This window comes from Halyomorpha halys, unplaced genomic scaffold, assembly GCF_000696795.3.
Source record: "Halyomorpha halys isolate HHAL.00 unplaced genomic scaffold, Hhal_1.1 Scaffold978.1, whole genome shotgun sequence".
NCBI classification, from domain to species: Eukaryota; Metazoa; Arthropoda; class Insecta; order Hemiptera; family Pentatomidae; genus Halyomorpha; species Halyomorpha halys.
Genome location: NW_027105627.1, coordinates 458,080 through 468,316, shown reverse-complemented (window position 1 = coordinate 468,316; position 10,237 = coordinate 458,080). Strand labels below are relative to the sequence as shown.

At 32.2% G+C, this 10,237-nt stretch overlaps 1 protein-coding gene across 1 annotated transcript in view; it reads left to right on the top strand.

Moving 5' to 3' along the window:
- ChT (choline transporter) overlaps nucleotides 1-10,237 on the top strand; it is a 101,423-nt gene that overhangs the window by 11,961 nt on the left and 79,225 nt on the right. Inside the window, exon 2 of the mRNA XM_014431500.3 lies at nucleotides 6,882-7,174. The gene's annotated coding sequence lies outside the window, so the exon portion shown is untranslated. The remainder of the gene's footprint in view (nucleotides 1-6,881; nucleotides 7,175-10,237) is intronic.

Below are 10,237 nucleotides of genomic sequence, written 5' to 3'. Positions count from 1 at the left end.
CCCAGAATAAAGTTATTTTTTCATTTCATTTCATTACATTATATTGTGTACAGACATAAAATAAAAACAATTAATCCAGTTATATTTTATTAAAATATCTATAAATAAATCCTTATCTATAATCATGGGGATTAAACCGTACATTAAAGTTTTTTTTAAATTAATTATTTTAAGGCACCAACAACGTATGCATCATTACTGCCTTAATTTCCGAAATAGCAAAGGCTTGTAATTTAAGACTTTTGGGCTGGGCTGTAATTTGTACGGGGGCTAGGGTCCCGGATTCATGAATACGATTATATTGAAATAAGAAACTATTGTAACATGGGGGCCTGAGGTAAAATTTGATTAAATTTTATGGTAGAGCTTGGAATGATGGAGATATCTGTTGTTATCCTTCAAGATGCAATAGAGATCCGCAGGTATATCATATAAAGATTTGAGGGAGTTATATCCTCGGCATTTTGTCAAAATGTATTTAAATTTAAGTCCTGTTCCGCAAGACTGGCATACAGATGGAGAATCGCGCGCGGGCCATAAGGTAACCGTGGGTCAGGTGCGTATGACCTATTCGAAGGCACGTCAAAATCACCTCCTCTTTGCGCACATTTCTAGTTGATGATTTCCAATTTTTACCTCTTTGTATGTATACAATGATGTCACTAGATATAATAATTACGTACAATTACTTTCTTTTTGTTTCTTTGTATTTTTTTTTTAAATTACTTTTTTTATTTTGTTACTTACAATGGGATCCTAAGAACGTGAACACGCCATTTATAATAAAGCGCTTTTTTTGGGTAAAATTATGTCAAACAATTTTAATCATATGCCTGAAGGTTCTTGCAATGTACCCAAGGAGCCGAGAAAAAAAAATACTACAATTTTCTAAAATATAATTTTCCACTAATCTACAAAACACTTAAGAGTGGACTGACAGTTGACTGTACCAAATGGTACAAACCTGACCTACGTAAACAAAGTATTAAATGATCCAGAGATATAAAATGAAACGTTTGAGAAGTTTTTCATTATTTAAAACTACTTTTTCTTCCATGTAAACGCATAAAATATAATAAATATTTTTATAGGTGGAAAGAGCAGAAATTCAGCTATTCAGCACTTTTAGCTGGAATAGATTTCAATAAAACTGTGTGGAGTGAGGAATTATTTTGGGAAATTAGGGGCATTGGTAGTAAATTCCTAAAGTAAACCAGACTTGATTAGTCCTAAAATAATATTATACTAGAAGCGTCTTTTAATCTTTTTAAAATTTTAACTCGGTTGATACAATGAACAATATTGGCCATTAAATTTATGTAGAGCAAAGACGAAATACGATAGTACAAAAAATTTTCCAAATGGTATAAAATATTTTTTTTCTGGGCTCCTAGGGCGTCGATGTATCGCTAAATAGTTTCTTTTTAATTGGTCTTACGATCTTCGTAGTATTGCATTGTTAGTGTTAACTGATATTTGAGAAATAAACGAAATAATAATAATTATATCAAATTGTAAATATTTAATAGATGCGAAGTTTATTACAAATATTTACAATGAATTATAGTAATTATTTATACTGATTAAGAATGGATGGCCAACTAACCCCCCCCCCCCATTTTTCTATATGCTCAGATTCTTTTAATATTTGATTATAGCTGTATTTCCAGATATAAAAGCGACACATTAGCTCTAAGGTTTATAAACAGAACGAAATAAATAAAGCTATTTGTTTAAATAGAGTTCTGTGAAGAATTGAACACGCGACTTTAACATATGTTCCGGCTACTATTAATCGATCTCTGAGTTCCCCCACACGCAAAGGAACACTATTTATACTCTCTTTGGAACTTCTTCGAAAGTCCTTATGTTCTTTTAATAAATTACATAGATTTACACAAGGTCAGAGCAGTTTATACCGTTGCAGTTAATTATTTATAGTTTACTATGATTAATTATTATTTATTGATGATTCTTAATTAAGTTAACTATTATGGTAAGAGCTGATACAAGAGATATGTACTTATAATCCTATGAAATAGAATGTAAAATCTGACTACATCAGTTTTTTTTTTTTTTTAAATAAATATTATATTAGGTTGGGGAAAAAGAAATCCAATTTTTTCGGTAGACGGCTGTAGCGATCGATATCTCGTAAAGTATCGCACTAAAAAAGTTCATTTGCTATTTTTTGTTAGGTCATTTCAGTTGTGAGTTACAGGGTGTTAAACCATTTGCACAAAGCAGGGTTCAAAAAGAAGCTTGATGTTTGGGCGCCACATTAATAAACACCAAAAAACATGATGGAACGAATTTCCATCTGCGAAGCCTTAGCCAAAAGTAAATCGACCCATTTCTTAAACGGATGGTGACTGGCGATGAGGTTGACATTGTGCGAAAACGATCGTGGTCAAAGCGCGGTGAAACAGCTCAAACGGTGGCCAAACCAGGACTAACGGCCAGGAAGGTTCTGCTGTGCATTTGGTGGGACTGGAAAGGATTCATTTATTATGGGCTGCTTCCATATGGCCAAACACTTAATTCGGATCTTTATTGTCAACAACTGGACCTACGAAGCTAGCGATTGACCAGAAACGGCCAAAATTGGCCAAAAGAAAGGTGTAGTGTTCCATTAAGACAACGCCAGGTCATACACATCTGTAGTGACTCGTAAGAAACTACAGGAATTTGGTTGGGAAGTTTTGATGCATCCAGCATAAAGTCCGGACCTGACACCAAGCGATTATCATATTTTTCTTGCAGGTCAAAATTTTCTTAGTGATAAGAAATTAGCATCAAGAGATGACAGTGACAATCGATTACTAGAGTTTTTGGCAACGGTGCATATTTGACCCAAATTGAACAATCCAAAACATGTTAGATAAAATCTTGAATTTCTTGTAAAAATAATGAATTTATTTTTCCCTAACCTTATTCATTTCATTTTTTTAAAATAAAAAACTTAGCTTCTTTGAATTGTAGCCCTAGTAAAATATTGTTCCTCAATGCTTCTTAAAAGATAGGACCGTCTCTACCTAAAACGGACTTGTTAAATTCAAACTTAAATTTAGACTTATGACCATGGTTAGGAAAATCCTATGAACAGATATTTCATTATTTTCTAATATAATATATAATTAATTCAAAATTACTATTGAGTAACATTTCATTTTATTTTGTAATTGAATAACAGTATTCGTTATTTTAAATATTTCTTTGATACTACTTAAAGATTACGATCCAATGACGACAATCACTTGACAAGCCATATAAATTTATTACAATAAGCTCATGTATTATTTTTTCTTGTTTGCGCATACCGAGTTGAGCTAAAGAATTACAAACAGCCATCAATGTTTACCAAAGGTATTTAAACCGATGTTTTATAACCATTGATGTTATGACTCATTCACATTTTAAAGACGAATAAATATCATGATTCTGTAGACCGAAACTGTCTAAGGAAGATCATGACTAATTTGGGGATTCCTAAATGTAGAGTCCTGATACAAGAAGAAGTATGTGAAGCCTTTGAGTCAGAACAGGTTGGAAACAGGAGGATGTGTTGCCAATGTTGTTTGAAATAGTGATTAGGACATGGCGGACATGGACGAAAATGTTCACGTCGGAATGAAACATGAAATCCTAGTAACAAACATGACGTGGAAAGACTCCTAAAGATTCTAATAAAAGAAGCAGAGGAAATGACCTTGCAAGCAAATACATATAAACCCAATTATATGATTGTAAGCCGAAAAATATTTAGTTTAGAAAACCTCGGCTCCACGATAACTAAGCGTATAACAAGCGCAAACAGAACCTTCATTTCTCGGTCAAGAATACTTCATTCCAATCCCGAAAAAACACAGAGATTCCGAAGCTAAGATTATATAATGCCATGAAGAAGACAGCTCTAATACACGACTGCGAGATCTAGATTCTAACAGGTACTCTAGAAAGCAAAATCGAGAGATTTGAAAGGAAAGTCCTTCGAGAAATTACTAGCATCATGAATTCTTATCTATTAACACATGGCGAAGAGCTAACAGTGAACTACTTGCAGAGACTGGTCATTCAAGGACAGATGGCTTGAAGAAATCTATCAGGACGCTTCTACACAACCACGAATGCCAGAGACCACGTTGGCGGCCAAGAACTAGATGGAAAGATAGAATGAACAAAGATGCGAAAGAGCTTCATGCAGAAAACATGCATTTGTGCTTTCAAGATGCCAATTGACTAAAAATTTTATAAAAAATAATTCAACACACTATCCAAATTTTAGTCTCAAAACATTTATTTCATTTACACGTCCAACGTTTCGGCCAATTCGGCCATCCTCAGGGACATCTTAATTTACTATGAGACATTTAACCCTTTTAAAAAACTCTATACAGGCTATTCTGCCCAGGTCAAATATATACATCTATTAAGTCCAAAATACAATAACACCTAATAAGTTAAAAACATAAAAACCAGTCAAATATTTCTCTTTTACACACAATTACACACAAATTTTATTTTTCGTCAAATTATTAAGTTTCATTAACATTGAAACAAAGCTAATAAAAAAAGCTTTTAGGGTATAAGTAATTCATGGTTCTAATAGTAAGAATTATACATAAGCAATAAACCAAACGTACTTAAAAATATTATTGAATTATATATAATCTAGTATAGTTCTTTCATAATAACAGAAATAGCTTGTAAGATCCCGGAAGGTGGCGACGGGGGACAGACACGACACGAGGCCTCTGCACTGAATGGAGCGCAAGGTCACGGGTTCGATTCGCTTTGAGTGAGTTAATTATTTCTAAAGGATATCGATTCCTGAGTTATTTTTGGCCATGCACTGTACAAAAATCTCATGAAGGAAGAGTTTCTAAACCTTTACCGAATACAATGAAATCTTCTATTTTTAAGATTAATACGCCAATAGATTTCCAAGACCCATAAGTCCTTATTTTTCAATTTAATTAAACTTCAATTTAACTGATTTCGAGACCTATAGGTAGAAATTGATCAAACTAGAGTAGAACCCACGATAAAGATTTGATATTTCTTGTATTAACAAAGTAGTTTTTGGATTAAGCAAATAAAAAATCACATTTATATTTCCCAACTTTGTCCGTTTGTTTAATTTTATCTTTAGCCATCTAGCTTCTTTTGTCATCCAAGTCTTCTCAAAACCAAAGACCAGTGGTCAGGAATGAAAAGCATAAATCAAGTAGTAGTAATTTGATTCTACCAAAATTTGTTCTTCATCAAGGCAACAACTGCTGAATCAGCCCCTTTAAAAAAAAATAAAAAAACCAAATACTATTGTAACCTGGTAGGGTTTCACCAATTAAAGCATCACCAGAACAAAAGAAAATATAATATACATGCAAACCGAAGATAACACATCTCACATCAACAGCCCAACAAGGACCGATCAACTAGAGATAGCGAATTTTTCTCATACAAAATTATGCTTCGTAATATCATAAATATATGAAATATATTTGCGACACTTCCAGTGGCAAAGTTGTAGGACTGGTTTTAATATTTTCTGAAGGTGCTAAAAAACATTTTTTTCCTTACAATATATTCCATATATAGGTACGTGAAAGTAAAAAGTTTGCCAAGTGCATAGGTCAGAATAGCTTTTTCAAATTTTGTAATGGGTAGGAAGGAATTTTTCAATTTTGAAAACCACTGGTTCCCAAACTGTGTACCGCGGCACCCAGAGGTATCCAGAGTGTATGTCAGGGGTGCCAAAAGCGAATGGCACTTTCTAAAAATATTTTAAAAAAAGGAGAAAAGAAAAATCAAAATTGTAAATATACAGTGAATTTTTTTTCTCTTCTTATCCTAGATATTCAACCGCTCTATGGAAAATAGTTCAACAACTTTTTTTTTCGGCAAGGGTGTCCCGAATTTTTTTTTGCCCAACAAAGATGCGAAGAAAAAAATTAGGGAACCGCTGTTTTAAAGTATTTATCTATAACAATATATAAAAATGTATTATATTAATGTAGGTAGATTAGTGATTAACAAGATAGTTCAGTACATAATCACTTATATTTAAAGCAGTAATTTTTAAGCGGTAAGTTTTAACCACAGATGGTCCCTAGAGCATTGATGGTGGGTTTTTGCAACATTTATTCCGAAAGGACTTACAATGTTAAAACGTTGTACAATGTTAATTTTAGCTTTTCTGATTTTTTAATGTTAGTTGAAAGATTCTAAAATGTAATTAAAACAAAATTTTCTAGGTAAGAATTTAATTCAATTTTTTTCCTGGGAGCAAACGAAGGGAGAGAATTCTTCAAGTTAGAAATCACTGATTTTAGTGGTTGTTGAATTAATTTTTTTTTAAAATAATTTTAATTGGTAGCTGCATAATAAAATCTATGAGACGTCCCGCGTTTGAATCGCGTTAAGCGAAAGTATACGAGATCTGATGAAAATGATTTCGGCGCCATTTTACACAAATCCACAGCTTTCCTTCAAATTTGGTCCAAATCACACAATCTGTTTTTGGAGTATAAGTGGTCGAGAAAAATAGGTTTATACATACATAATACAAAAAGAAGAGTATGGTGTCCGTTAAAACTGGGAGCATCGCTGAAAATTTGATCAAGATCAGATTAATGGTTCCATCGTTTACGCAGGAACAGATATATGACTAGAGACAAATTTTATTCTTAGATATCTAACACGTAAAATGATTCTGAGGATTTTTTGGAAATGGATGGGAAAAAATGGGTGTTTATACAAAAAACTATCCTGGTGCTCTTGATGTTTTGTTTTATGGTTCCTTCATTTATGACATCTTGGACATATTTTTTTTTTTAAATTCTCTTTTATAAATATTGTCAATTTGTTTTATGTTGCAGGTTGTCTTTCTGGATGACAGTGTAGCCCGGAAGAAGTCCGGACTGCGTGCTTTAATGTCCTTAGAAGATCTCACCCATGTACAGCCTCCCTTTTAAGACGAGAAACAGTCCTTCGCAGAAGACATCCCTCCGCTGGGGAGACTGCTGTTTCTGCCCCATCAGGAAGTCCTCTATCAACTAACCTCAGAGCTCTCCATCCCAGATCCCAATTGTTACCGGAGCCTAGACAGACTCTATTAGCCTAGCCACACAATTTGCACACTTCATAGCGGCTCACGCAATCACTAACTCAAGTAAGTTCAAATTTATTTAATTACTTTGTTACTTTGAGGTAATTCTCAAACAACGGAAAACTTTCAAGTCCTAATTTTTAACCAAAAACCAAGTATCAAATTAAAAACAAAATCTAAATATTCTTAAAATCCTTAATGCTCCTTACTTTGATCTCAATGTTCCATATGTTCCATCCAGAACCAAATACCATTCCTTCTATGATAAACTTCTCAACCACCCAAATCCACTTGTTTCTAACCTGACTTCTCCTTCATTACCTAATAATCCTCCTAGGCGTCTGAAAAGAAGATGGTCTTGAGATCTTCTCCTCTAGAAATGTTATTGGAGTTCCATCAGTGGGTAGATTTTCCACATGTTACTATGTCACCTACAGCAAATTTACTTGTTGCATATATTTGTATACAGTTGTATATAACAATAAATAAATTATTAAAAAAAAAAAATTCTTAGGTTAGCTCTTAACTAACCAATACATATCACAACTCTCGAAGAATGGTGTCGAAATTGGAGTATAAACATAAATCACATTTACTCTTCGTAGTAAACCTGCCGACTGCCCTACAGTATACTTTAATAATGTGGCTCTTACCCCTGTAGAACAGATTCTTTATCTTGGACTACACCTTGACATACGACTAACCTGGAATTCTCATACAAGACTGAAAAGACAGGAAACTGCACGCAGATTCCGACTATTACAACACTTACTAGACAAACGGTCTAAACTTCCAACTCATTACAAAAGACTGATCTACATGACAATAATAAGGCCCAACTGGACATACGGAGTTGAGCTTTGGGGCTCCACTAAACCTTCGCATTCCTCTCGTATCCAATCCTTACAATCTAAAATCCTTCGTAAAATCCTCAATGCTCCTTATTTTGTTACTGATAAAACCATCCATAAAGACCTAAATGCTCCTTATGTAACCGATCTAGCCCGAACCCGATATCATTCCTTCCATTATAAACTCCCTAACCACCCAAACCCACTAGTTTTTAACCTTGCTTCCTCTCCCATTCCTGGCAATCCTCCGAGGCGCCTGAAAAGAAGATGGCCTCGTGACCTTATATTGTAAAATGTTTTTAGAGTTCTACTACTGGGTAGTTTCTCTACATGCTGTATCATATCAATATCATTATGTCATTATGATCAAATTTACTTGTTGTATTTTTTATACAGTTGTAAATATCAATAAATATTTTAAAAAACCAAAAAAAAACCAAAAAACCAATATCAAGCAAAATCTACACAAATAATAACATTTTAATTTTATATTTTTTATTCAAAAATATATCATAACCAGATAAGGTCTGTAAGGCAAATATTCCTACCAGGGGATCAACAATAAAGTTAAAAAAAGTATGACGCAACCAGAAATATAGTCCTTTGTTCAATAAAAGCTTAAAGAGATAATCATAGTAGTATAAAGAAGTTGACATTTACACATTAATTAATTTATTTAAAGCTATAAACCATAAGATGGGAGAATATAATGACGTAACGACTCTGACATTTCTGTATAAGATAATGGTCACGTGTTAGTAGAACCGTAAGGTCAGACGGCGTGGGTTCATGGAACAACGGCAACAACTTAATGACCCTTCAAATAAAACTGTTATTAGAGAAATCTGAGAGAATTAGTCTGACTCTGGGCTGTCATAAGTATCTCAGAAACTCGTCTCTTGTTATCTTGGCAGTGTCCGTATGCGCAGCTGGATGCAAAGGAATAAGGTATCTCATAACGAAGTATTAAGCTGCATTAAAAATACTTTGTGTTCTTCTACTTGGATTACTAGAACTTTTTTAATGAAAAAAAAATATTAACTGTGCAAGTAAATTATAAACTAAAATAAATTTTTCTCATCGTAAAAAGTTTTTGAAATTAAGGATATTTCAAAAAAGGGGTTAAAGACTTGAAGATTATTGGAGAGACGAAGTACACAACTTTCTACAAATTCTATACATTTTTCTATTTTATTTCTGAAATAATCCGATTATTATTAGTAAGTACTAAATAAAAAAAAAAGAATTGAAGTTAAATACACAGAGATAAGTAATACGAAATAAATTTAAAAAAGTGACCTATATATGGAATTAAAAATTTTGATTCCGATGCCATTCCAAAAACGTCCAAAAATTCGAAATTTTAAGTTACTTATATGAAAATATAGTATTTGATTTCAACAAATGTGATTTACACATAAATACAATATTTTCAGTCAAAAATATAACTTGACGATTTAACAGTTTAATTGTTGGAGTTACTTCTTTTTTGAATAAAATAGGTATCCTATTTATTTTTAGGAAAACCACTTATTGAATTGAAAGTATAACTACCATTATAATATTTTATTCATTAAGTGAAATTTTATATGATTTAATTTGGGAAAGAGCATATACACATTCAGATTTACCTTTTATATTTCTATATAAATAAATTAATAATGATGAGAATTTCAATAACGAATGATAAACAATTGCAATTGAAGGGTTTTTGTAAAAAATAAGGCAATTTTTTTAAACTTAAAAGAAGTTTGAAATTAAAAATAATTATCTATGTGAAAAAATTATTTCCCTTAATGGTTTATTATTGTTAGCTAAAAAAAATAGAATTTTCAATTCACATAGTAGATATATTTTACTCCATATCATGAATAACAGGAGAGTTAAAAAGTTTTTGTCAGGGAATGAAAAAATATTAGCTACAGATTCTGGGGAAAAAATGAATGAATAATTTTTTATCGCAAAATATGTGGGGAAAGCGCTTTTCCAACAAACCCTTTAATCATCCTTTATTAAACTGTTTTATTTCCGACAGATTAAATATCTATTTTAATTTACTTTATACCATATATTTTACATATACAATCACGTTACTGGATGTCATATTAACAGCCGTAAAGTTATGTATTTTATGCCACAACGATTTGACAGAACCAGAGATACACGACATCTTTTGACCTGTTAATTATAAAACGAGATTGAAAATATTCCTTTCCAGAGATATATTTTAATTAAATAATAAATAATTTTACTAATGAATTAATATAAATAATAA